General features: G+C 34.7%; 1 pseudogene across 1 annotated transcript; it reads left to right on the top strand.

Annotated features, from left to right (window-relative positions):
* The first annotated feature begins 285 nt into the window (after positions 1-285).
* Positions 286-10,410, top strand: LOC145579123 (DNA-binding protein RHL1-like; annotated as a pseudogene). The gene is made up of 11 exons (XR_014099030.1): positions 286-748; positions 1,468-1,578; positions 2,691-2,777; positions 2,870-3,093; positions 5,021-5,100; positions 5,604-5,791; positions 5,898-5,937; positions 6,030-6,085; positions 6,165-6,213; positions 6,831-6,874; positions 9,853-10,410. The product of XR_014099030.1 is annotated as a DNA-binding protein RHL1-like (transcript).
* The last annotated feature ends 434 nt before the right edge of the window (positions 10,411-10,844 follow it).

Genomic DNA, 10,844 nt, shown 5'->3' with positions numbered 1-10,844 from the left:
CAACTTTGGGTCTAGACAATTCGAGTAATGGGTCAAGTTCGGGTCAACTCCACTTCGGGTCGGATATAGGTCGAGTTGGGTCAGCTTTGAATTCGAGTCAATTTTGGATCTACGTTGTCGGGTCAATTTCGGATCGGGTTAGGATAGCCAGCTCTAATACCCTGGTGTATACAACAAATCTGTCGTATGTATGGTCAATTGCTTAGCTCGAACATTGTTGGGTCTTGGGTGAACACTGAATAGCGTAGAGGGGCGATCTCACCCTTACTCCGTAGTCCGTACCTCACACTCTCACAGCTTTCGTTGAACATATACTGTAACATAAACAGTTTAGTCTCCCACGAACAAACCCAGTTGTTTGAGCTTTCCCGCTCATCTCACTCCAACTTCAATCGACGAGAACAACTGCTGCGAATCTGTGATGGCTAGACCAAAGAAGCAGAAGAAGGCAGAAGATCAACAACAACAAGAAGAAGCAAACCCAGAAACACAAGAACGATTGCGGCTCAAAAACCTTGCTTACTCTAACAACATCATCTCACATTCTCCTGCTAAACACTTTACACCTCTTTATCCCTCCAAAACTGTCATTAAACACCATGGTAAAGATATTCTCAAGAAATCTCAGAGGAAGAATCGTTATCTTTTCTCATTTTCTGGGCTTTTAGCTCCGATTTCTGGTGGTAAAATTGGTGAGCTCACTGATTTGGGGTCCAAAAATCCTGCCCTTTACCTTGATTTTCCTCAGGTATTCTTTTTCTTCAGTTAAATTGGTTTGTGGGTTTTGTTTTATTGATCTTAATTTGGTGTTATATGGGTTAAATTTGGGATTTTGTGGTCATCTGTTGATTGTTGGCAGTTTTTATTTTTTTTATTTTTTTAATTTAATTTATTATTTTGTTCTTTGTTTGGTGATCAGTTATGGAGTGAACTCAGTACGCTATGATCATCGTTGATTTGTTTTATAATTTTTTGATATATAATTATGGTGTTGATTTAGAATTCTCACTTGCTGATTGTTAGCATTTCTTAAATTGTGGGTTTTGAGTTTGTTCTCTATTTGGTATTCTGTGTTAATGTGCTGTTATAGACGTTTATTAATTTGGGGGAGTCCATTGTCTTTCCCTCTCATATTTTGAAGAAAATTGCGTAGTAAGATGTTAGAATGCTAGTAGATTTTAATTTTTGAGTCTGAAAATTTATAGTAAGCTAAAGTATTAATTATATCATTAATTTGGGGTGTGTGAAAGGAGCCACAAAAGGTATTGATGTTGATTGGATTCAATCCCAAGTCTGTGTAGAGTGGGTACTACCCCAAACTTTATGAACTATATAAACTCAAATTCCGTACATTCCTGCTAAGCAAGCTTCTTATAAACTTTTATGGACTATAATCTGATCTGTTTGTGCTCGTCTTCACCAAAAAAAAAATAATCTGATCTGTTTGTTTTTGGAATGATGAAACAGGGGAGGATGAAGTTGTTTGGGACCATTGTGTATCCGAAGAATCGTTATTTGACTTTGCAGTTTTCAAGAGGTGGCAAAAATGTCATGTGTGAAGATTGGTTTGACACCATGGTGAGGCTTTATTGTTTTTTTTTTTTTTTTTTCCTCTTGATGCCCTTTTATGATAGATTGGAGCCATTAAGCTTTATACTCCCGCTATCCTCAAATAAAAGTTTGCCTTTGCATAAGGTTTTATGACGGTGAATATAGGAATTAGATACTGGGGCCTGGTTGGTTATAGGTAAATATAAGGTTAAGATACTGAACTCGGTTGATTTAAGGTTGGCTAATTGTCTATGGTCTATCGATTTCCATAACTTTGTTATAGTATTTCTAGTCTCCATGTAGTTGGAATTTGTTTCTCAATCTACAGAGAATGAAAAAACTTATCAAGAAATCTTATGGAATTAAGATTATACTCATGTGATTCTAGAAGAATTGGAATAACACTTGAAGAATTTCCATTACATATGTGTGTTATTTCATTTTTATAATCTCACGGACTCTGCTAGCTTATCAAACCTGATGGGGTCTCAAGGGGAAAGGCTTTAAAGCTTCCTTCTAAATCTATACCATCATAAGTAATTTGTAATGAGCCGACTTGGGAGGAGGGGCATTACAGGAATTTTAGTCTTGTTAGTATTGTTAGTAGTCATCAAATAAGAGATGCCACCTATGCACATTGAGACAAAAGCAGAGTCCAAAATCATCCTAGGATTGGGAATGTAAATATAAAAAAAGGAAGAGAGCTATTGAGAAAGGAAGCAGATTTTTTGAGTGAATCCTTTGGAGTTGTGAGCTTGTGATCTCAAGTCACTATTTTGAGTGTGGTGACCTAAAGTCACTAATAGAAAGTAATAGCCTCAAGCTATCTTTTGTAAACCTTCAGCCATTATCAATCAACTGTCATGCTTTCTTCTATTAATTTGTCTTGCTAGCATATTAGAGAAATACATATTTGTGACATGAACATCTCTCTTTACATGAATTTTCTGGACTTTGTGATACATAAAAAAAGTTCCATCACAACATAAGGTTTAGGGGGTTGGGGGCATTAGTATGTCTAGCGAAATCACATGATGTGGAGACTGATTCTGACATTGCTTTTGAATGACTTTATTGTACTACTATACCAGCTTCAACTATTACACTTTGGGTCATGACTCTTGATTTTTAAAATGCAGATAGTATTTTCTGATGCATGTTGGGTTGGTACGAAAGAAGAAAATCCAGATGAGGCCAGATTGGATTTTCCAAAAGAGCTATATGAGGTTTTTTATCTTCATCATTCATATTCAGAATATGTATCTTATTATGTGGTAATTTTAGGCATTACTATAGGGTCATCTCCTTTTGGTTTTAGGGATCGCATCATGAGGTTGATTTTAAAGGTGGTGCTGGTGTAACTGCTACAAGAAGAACAGATGTTAAGAAAGTAGTTCCCATGTCTGCTGAGGAAGAACCACTATCTGCGTCTCCAGTTGATGAGCTGGAAGCTGAATCACCTGAGAGGCATCAAAATCTGATTGATCTAGAAAATAGCACGCCAGTCCGGCAATCAGGAAGGACTGCTGGCAGGAAATTCAAGTACGTGTGATCTTTTATGTTAAATTTAATAACCAACTAAATTATATATGAAATATTTCTTAAGAAAATTAATAATGACCAGTCTTGCCAAGGAGCAGTAAAACAAGATTAAACCCAACATTGATCCCATGCAGTTGTACTATGTGTTCTGATTTCCATTTGAAATACTAGATGAGTTCTAATTCAAGTTGTCCCTGTATGATGTGATTATGCCTGTTCATTTCACCTGTCTAGCTGTATTTTGCTGCATTGAGCACTGACATGGCTTTCTCTATGGGGTTTTAATCTGAGCTTATTCTCTGTTCTTCAAAGAAATTTTTGTTATATGGAAGTTTTCTCCACATGTGTTAATGGTTGTGGTACCTTCTCTGACCATTAATATATACAGGGAGTAAAGCAGGAAAGCAGCATGCAACATAGTATTTTAGATATAAATGTCCATTTGGTGTTTTATGATTAAAGTAATGGCATGATGCCATCTGCTTATTGATTATTTAGGGTTGAGATTATTGGAGTCATGCTTCTTGCTTCTGTCTTCTTCTGTTGGATCTTAATTAATACTACCTCCGTTTTTTTAGTTGACACATATTCCTTTTTGGGAAGTTTTTTTTAGTTGACACGTTTCTATTTTGAGCATATTTTTTGTATTGAATGGTCAATTTTACCCCCATTCTTAAGCTCTCTCCTCACAATGACTGACCCAATCTCTCTCCACTTTACCCATTTACCCAACATATCTCACCATCACAATTCACACCATCTTTTTTTTCTCTCTCCTTCATTCCATACCGCCACCACTGCCACAGCCACGCCTCCACCGTCACCTCCACGTCCCATTTTCCTTCACCATCGGGATTCTCCTCGCCTCCTCCTTTCGTCCACTCGACACCTCATCTCTCCTCTCTACACCGCACCATCTGTCCTCTTCGTTGTGTTTGTCTCTGTCTCATTATCTGAGTGTCCTGCAGGTTGTAGGCTTTTGCTTTAAACCACTCGGTTTTTATTTTTTTTATTTTTCATTTCTCCTCTTGTTACATATGTTGAAATTTAATTTGTTTTCCATTTTGTTTGCTTTGGCTGTACATGCTAGAGCTGATTGAAATAAGCCTATTATTCTAATACCTCCTCCGTTTTTTAAGATGCATCATGCAAGGAATCAATATTTAGGGGAAGGGCATATTAGTCATAGTCTATTGTTAGTGACTTGGGGAATAAGCTAGAGTTTGTTAGGAGAGTTTTTCCATATATAGGCCTCATTAGGAGGAATAAGGATATGTTGAATATTGTGAGGGTTAGTTATTGGGAGAGAGTGAGCCTCTCAAAAGCTCATACTTGGGAGAGAATCCACCTCTCGAAAGCGGAATTATCGTGCAATTAGCTGTAATTCTCATCTTAATACTATAATCAGCTTTTTCTTCCTACTTTTCTGTCATTTATCTTGCTGGAAACCATGCTAATGCTTTGCACATTGCTTTCTAAAAATGGAAATTTCAATTTAGATGCATCACTTTCCCTTTTTAGTAATAAATTCTATCTGTATCTCTCCTATCACATGGGTCCTCTTTATTTTTTCTCTCTATCTCCATCTACTCCAAAAATTGCCTAGGAGTCCGCAATTATTAAAGTGATGTAACTAAAATAAATGGATGAAGTAGTTGCTGCTGTGATCCTGGCTGGTGTTAGTGTCCATATCCTCAGCTTAGTGTTCAGTGTCATGATAACCATCATCATTTTTTTTTTGCTATGACTTCATCACTTATTCTACTTTCATTTAAAAAAGATTGTCTTTCAGAAAAAGTCTCCTTTGTGGTCATTGAATATCAGAGCTCCATGGGTCAATAGTATTTTGACTATTATGTTTGGATTTGCATCAAAGTTGAGGCTGATGTTGCTGTCTTCCTTTTATTTTTTTATTTTTTTTTTCCAGTTTTGCTGAAGTATCTTCAGGAGATGATTCTGCTGAGAGTGTCAGTGATATGTCTGGAGAAGTAAATGAGGACACTGCGAATATCCTTCTTGTTCTCTTATCTTTCAATTTATATTAAGAAATTTATTGTGCTGGTCTTCTTTACCTTTGAAATGTTGCATAACCATGCCCTACTCAATCTGACTATTTTAAAAAAACATATATCATTGATAATACTTGTTTATTTAACTTGTGAGCTTGAAGGTCTTGTGCTTCCTTTTGTAATCCTTTGCTAGCACGTACCCCTTATTATGTTCTTAATGCTTCCTCAGATGCAGGAGCACTTTAATGTACATGTGAGTTGTGTGTCACATAAGCGAGTATTTATTTTCAGATTTGGGGATATGTTGTGCTTTGTCCTTGTGGGTGTTTTCTTTTCCATACATTAATACTGGTTGTTTTGAGTTTTAATACACTCCTAAGAATTTATGTGAAATACTTATTTGGTACTAATAGTTGCAATTCCTGCTGAATTAATTTTGTGTTTCAGATTATTGTTTTTTTCTTGCAATACCAAAATTTGTCTACCTTAATGTTTAAGCACAGAATTTAAAGTCATGCTCGGATGATCAGGATCCTGGTATTCCAGAGAGGTCAGTAGCGAAAAACAACTCTGAAGACACAGCACAACCACTATTGTCTTCCTTGTCAAATTCTGGAACTAATGTACCATCTCGTACTTCACTAGTTCAAGCCACTATATCAACTCTATTCAAGAAAGTTGAAGCAAAGGCAAGCATAAAGCATAATCTTTGTACATTCAGCTCATATTTCTCTTTGTATGGCATATGTCTCTATATATACTGCAATAATATCTTATTTGAAGTATCATTTTCAGAATACATCCGGAAGTTTAGAAAAGATAGCTTCCTGTAAAGGTTTCCACTTTTCCTTTTCCATATACATTCTTATTGAAGTTGTCAATGACTATATATATGCTCAGATATGTGAAATTGTTGTTCTATCTCAGTTTCTAGAGAGAAGATGCAGCTGAGTAGCTCAAAATCAAAAAACAAAAAAGTGAAGGTGAGTAGACCAACGTTATTGAAGTTAAAACTTCATTATTTACACCATCTTTGATGGGAAGATGCAAACTGTTGTACAGGTTGCAGAGCAGAAGAAAGTGGAAACCGTCACTCAAGACAAAAAATCAGGTATGTACATGTCATATTAGCTGCTTCGATGGATTCTTTAGACTTGGCCTTTTTTCTTAGCTTGTAATCTTTGTTTTCTGTGAAAGTAATATTATTTTTCTCAAATATATATGCATATAAACAGTAAAAATGAATTAATCATTAGGAACAGCTTGTCTTAGTGTGAAAAAATTGAGTGGCTTTTTTTTTTTTTTTTTTTTTTTTTTTTTCCAATATTAGCATCCCGAAATTCCTTATTTCCTCAATTGGTTTTTCTTGCTAAGTTGAAGGATATGCTAATTTCACGTTGTTTCCCTATCTGAAGCAAGGATAATGAATTTGAGAGAGCTTATAGTAAAATCCTTGATGAATCTGTAAAAAGCAAAAGTTGGACTTTCTTTTTCCATTTAGATAAATATAGTTTTCTAGATGAAAAACAGGGGCATTTCTTGTTTTATGCTTTTAATTTATTTTTTTATTTTTATTTATTTTTTAAATTTTTTTTTACTATATAGTAAATTAGTAATAAATTATTTGGTAAATGAGGTTTATATCTTGTAAGTGAGCACATTTTTAGCCTTTGGCTTTTGTTCTATTGTTTTTCAATAAAATAAATTATCACTGCTCATATGCTGCAGGGCCAAAAAATGATAGAAGAAAACGAAAAGCTGCTTAACCTGAGGTATTCAATTCAAACACTCATGTATTCATCATATTATCATTGCCACAAAGGTTAATATAATGTGCTGTATTTTGTGACCATTCACTCTGAAACATGTGGTATTGATGGGTTTTTGTAGGTAAAAACTAATGGAGATATGATGTGGGAATTGACTATTTGACTTGTTATTGTTCCCGCTTCTTCCCATCCTTTAATGCCCCAACTTACCCGGAAATTATGTCTAGAGAAGTTCAAGCCTTCCAGCTCTATTAACCTTATTACTTTTCAAATTAGTTCAGAAAAAGATAAGTTCAGATTAGCTCAGAAAAAAGAAGTTCAAATCAGGCTTTATCGTTTTTATTTGTGATTCTATCGCTAATTTCGTGATGAAAAATTTATGTGTTTAGAAAATACATGTTAATACAAATCTAATAAAACCCCATTTGATATTTTTTTTCCCTTGAATATATAAGGTCAAAACTTTATCAAATAGGCAATTGGATAAGATTATAAAAGCAATAATAATGTGAACTAAACAGAGCCTTAAATCTCTCTTCCTTTTGCCAGATATGAACAAACTTACGAGTTCAATTTAAGACAATATGCTATGCTGCATGATGTTTGGGGATGAGACTTTGCGATAAGATATTGTGTTGATACATGAGACAAAATAATGTGTAGAGACTAGAGAGTAAGTGGAATTGTGGAGACAAACTTTGGATTTTAGAGACTTTAAGCTCTAGTATACTACTCCCTCCGTTTCTTAATATTTGTCCTTTTTGAAATCTTTGGAGATTCCAATGCAAAGGGAATCTAATACTTTATGAATAGATGTATATTTCAAAACATAGTTATGTGTGATCTTGTTAAATTCTTCTCATATTTGTCAAGCTACATATTATAGAAAATATAAAAATTATAAAATTACTAACTCCGTTAACTTTTAGTTGCAATTTTGGAATAAAATTGCCTAAAATAATACAACCTTTGGCCGTTTTTTTTTTTTTTAATAATACAACCTTTGGATTATTTTGTAAAAATATAACCTGATAGGGGTGTTCATTTTAAACAAGACAAAATCGAATTTTCGGTGGGTTTTAAGGTTAGGAAAGGGGAGGGGATGTGTTTTTAGTGGTGGGGATGGGGAAGGAGGGAATATCCCCTCCCCTTCTCCCACCTCAAAACCCACCGAAAATTCTATTTTGTCTTGTTTAAAATTAACACCCCCTAAAGGTTGTATTATTACAAAATAATTAAAAGGTTGTATTATTAAAAAAGAATGGGCCAAAAGTTGTATTATTTTTGGCAATTTTTATATCTCACAAATAATACCCCAAAGTTGCAACTAAAAGTTAATGGAGGTAGTATAATTTTTATATTTTTCTATAATATGTAGCTTGAGATATAATAATTACAATATAGCTTTAGAGACCGTGCAGACTGCAAATAGGACAATTAAAAAGGAATGGAGGGACTATTAGGATGGAATAATTGAAGTGTTACTTTAACGGACTTAGAGATAGGGAGGTAGGGGGGATCACATTACTCCAAGGTTTTGATTTTCTTTGCTATCAAGGTTCTGTTATCCATAAGGATGGGAAATTAGACAAAGATATTGCCATACAAAGTTGGTTTGGTTGAAGTGAAAGAGTGCTATGAAGTTTTTATTTGATCTCGGCATGCCTCATAAATTTAAGGGAAAATTCTCCTACATGATAGTTTGGCATGCTCTAACTTATGGACACCATGCAATTGTGAAACTTCGGCACATTTTTCAGATGAATGTGGCAATGATGTGTATGCTACATTGGATGTGTGACCATATAAGAAAGGTTAGGCTGAGGAAAGACATAATTATGAAAAAACGTAGGGTTACACTTGTTGAGATTAAGGCAAGGGCGAATAGCCTTAGGTGGTTTTGCCATGTACAGCAAAATATATAGCGAGGTTAGTTGAATACTTATTAAACCTTGGAGAAGGATTGAGAGTGATAGAAGCCTATTGAGGATTGAGGAAGTTATGGCATGGCAATGGAGGGGAGGAAGCCTATCCATGATAAAGTGGATTTATTAATTTTTGACTAATTTTTGTGTAACTTTTTTTTTTTTTTTTTTTTTTTTTTTTTTTTTTTTTTTTTTTTTTTTTAACTCAGTGTGCTTTGCAAAATTACCTTCCATAAGCATGTTTCATTTACTCTTTCTTAAGGTTTTCTGAAACCATTTCATTTGTATTCCCTCACATGAGTCACATCACCTCATAGGCTCTATTTGGTTCAACTTATTTTGTCTAAAGTTATACTTCCTTCGTTCTATTAATATTGCAACAATGGACTTTTTGCACTATTCATCACTTTTGTTTGACCATATAATATGATTTATACACGTTAAGCAAAATATAGTCATGTGAGATCTTGTTGGATTCGTCTCATAAAATACTGTCACAATATCAACTTTCTATAATTTTTATTCTTACACAATTATAGATATTTAGCATATAAAATATGCTTTGGGATGTGTAATTTCATCCTTGTTGCAATATTAATAGAACGGAGGAAGTATTATCATAAATGATTTTGTCTAAAATTATTTGAAACCTTCCTGAAATAAGAAAATTTCAAGAAAATATAAGGTGAAACAAACAAACCCTTGACCCTTTGATGTAAATTTTCAAAAAAAAAATAATTTTCTTTCATCCCATTTTAGGGTTTCCACATTACACCTCCATTATTTTCTTGCTTCCTATGTTTTCCACTTTCACTTTCGCATTTTTCTTTGAGTTGTTTCTTTGTCTCATTTCTTTACTTTATTTGTTGCATTTTTTGTGGATGGTTCCTTGTGACAAGTTATGTTAGCTGACCTTAAAATCATTTTTGAGACTAAGGTTTTATTGTTGTTTTTGGTAGTCTAGTATCTTTCCTTGACACATACGATGATGTGAAATTAAAGTTGTTGCTACCTTTAATATTCTGTATTTTTTTTCTTTTTACTTATCAATTGTAGGTTGAAGATGAAGATGATATTGAGGAATCTTCAAGTGCCTCAGAGGTCACATCCTACATTTTTTTCTCAATTTCTTTCGACTTTATATTACTTGTGTCATTGTGTGCAGAGGAAAGACAGTAACAAATGTTGGGAGTTCAACCCATCCTTGTTGATTTTTAGTTCTTGATTATAAAATTTATTTGCTAGAACATTTTCTGTTTAAGTTGATTATGGACCACATCACTTGAGTAGAATTATTATGGACATAATAGTTGGCCTATTAAGGTTTTATACATTTGGATAGCAAGATTAAGGGAAGGGGAAGGGAAAGACGAGGAAGGGGAGGGGGAAGGTGGAGCTCCATTTGCCTTCCAAATCACTCCAATTATCAAGGGATGGTGATTAAGGGAGGGAAGTTGGATCCTTCCCCTATCCTCTTACCCAAACAAGGGGACTTGTTTCCTTCCTTTATACCATTTCTTCTTATCCAAATAATAGGTTATTGTTGCAAGGAACTAGCTAAAGGAAGGACGAGGTGTTTTTTTCTTCCCCGGTTGTGTTTGGAGGAGGGGGGGGGGGGGGGGGGGGGGGGGGGAGGTGATGAGGTTGCTTTTCGTTTTGTACAGGTTAGTTTTATACAGCTCTTATTGTGGTGTTTGTGGTTGTGTCAGGCCTCAGGCTCACTAACAGCACTACATATGTAATGTTTTCTTTCTGAAGGGGGGAAAAAACGTTTATATTGCTTTCATGACCTGCTAAGTATTAGTAATGATGGTTGCTAAAATTCTTCTGCTTGATTCTTGCTTTTCTCCAGGAAATTGATGGAAGTGATGACAATTGGGAAGCTTGATATATTGTGGCTCATTATCTGTGATAAAAAGGGCTGGGAGCTTTGTATGTAAGGGCTATCGTGCTTGCCGGATGCTAGTGCATGGTGTTTCATGGTAGCTGTTGCCTGTCAAACTTGGACGTGAGGTGTTCATACATCTGCATCCATTGCTCTTTAGATT

The sequence above is a fragment of the Chenopodium album genome, chromosome 14 (assembly GCF_948465745.1).
Source record: "Chenopodium album chromosome 14, dcCheAlbu1.1, whole genome shotgun sequence".
Taxonomy (NCBI): domain Eukaryota; kingdom Viridiplantae; phylum Streptophyta; class Magnoliopsida; order Caryophyllales; family Amaranthaceae; genus Chenopodium; species Chenopodium album.
Note: the sequence above shows the minus strand (reverse complement) of the source record. Positions and strands in the feature narration are given on the sequence as shown.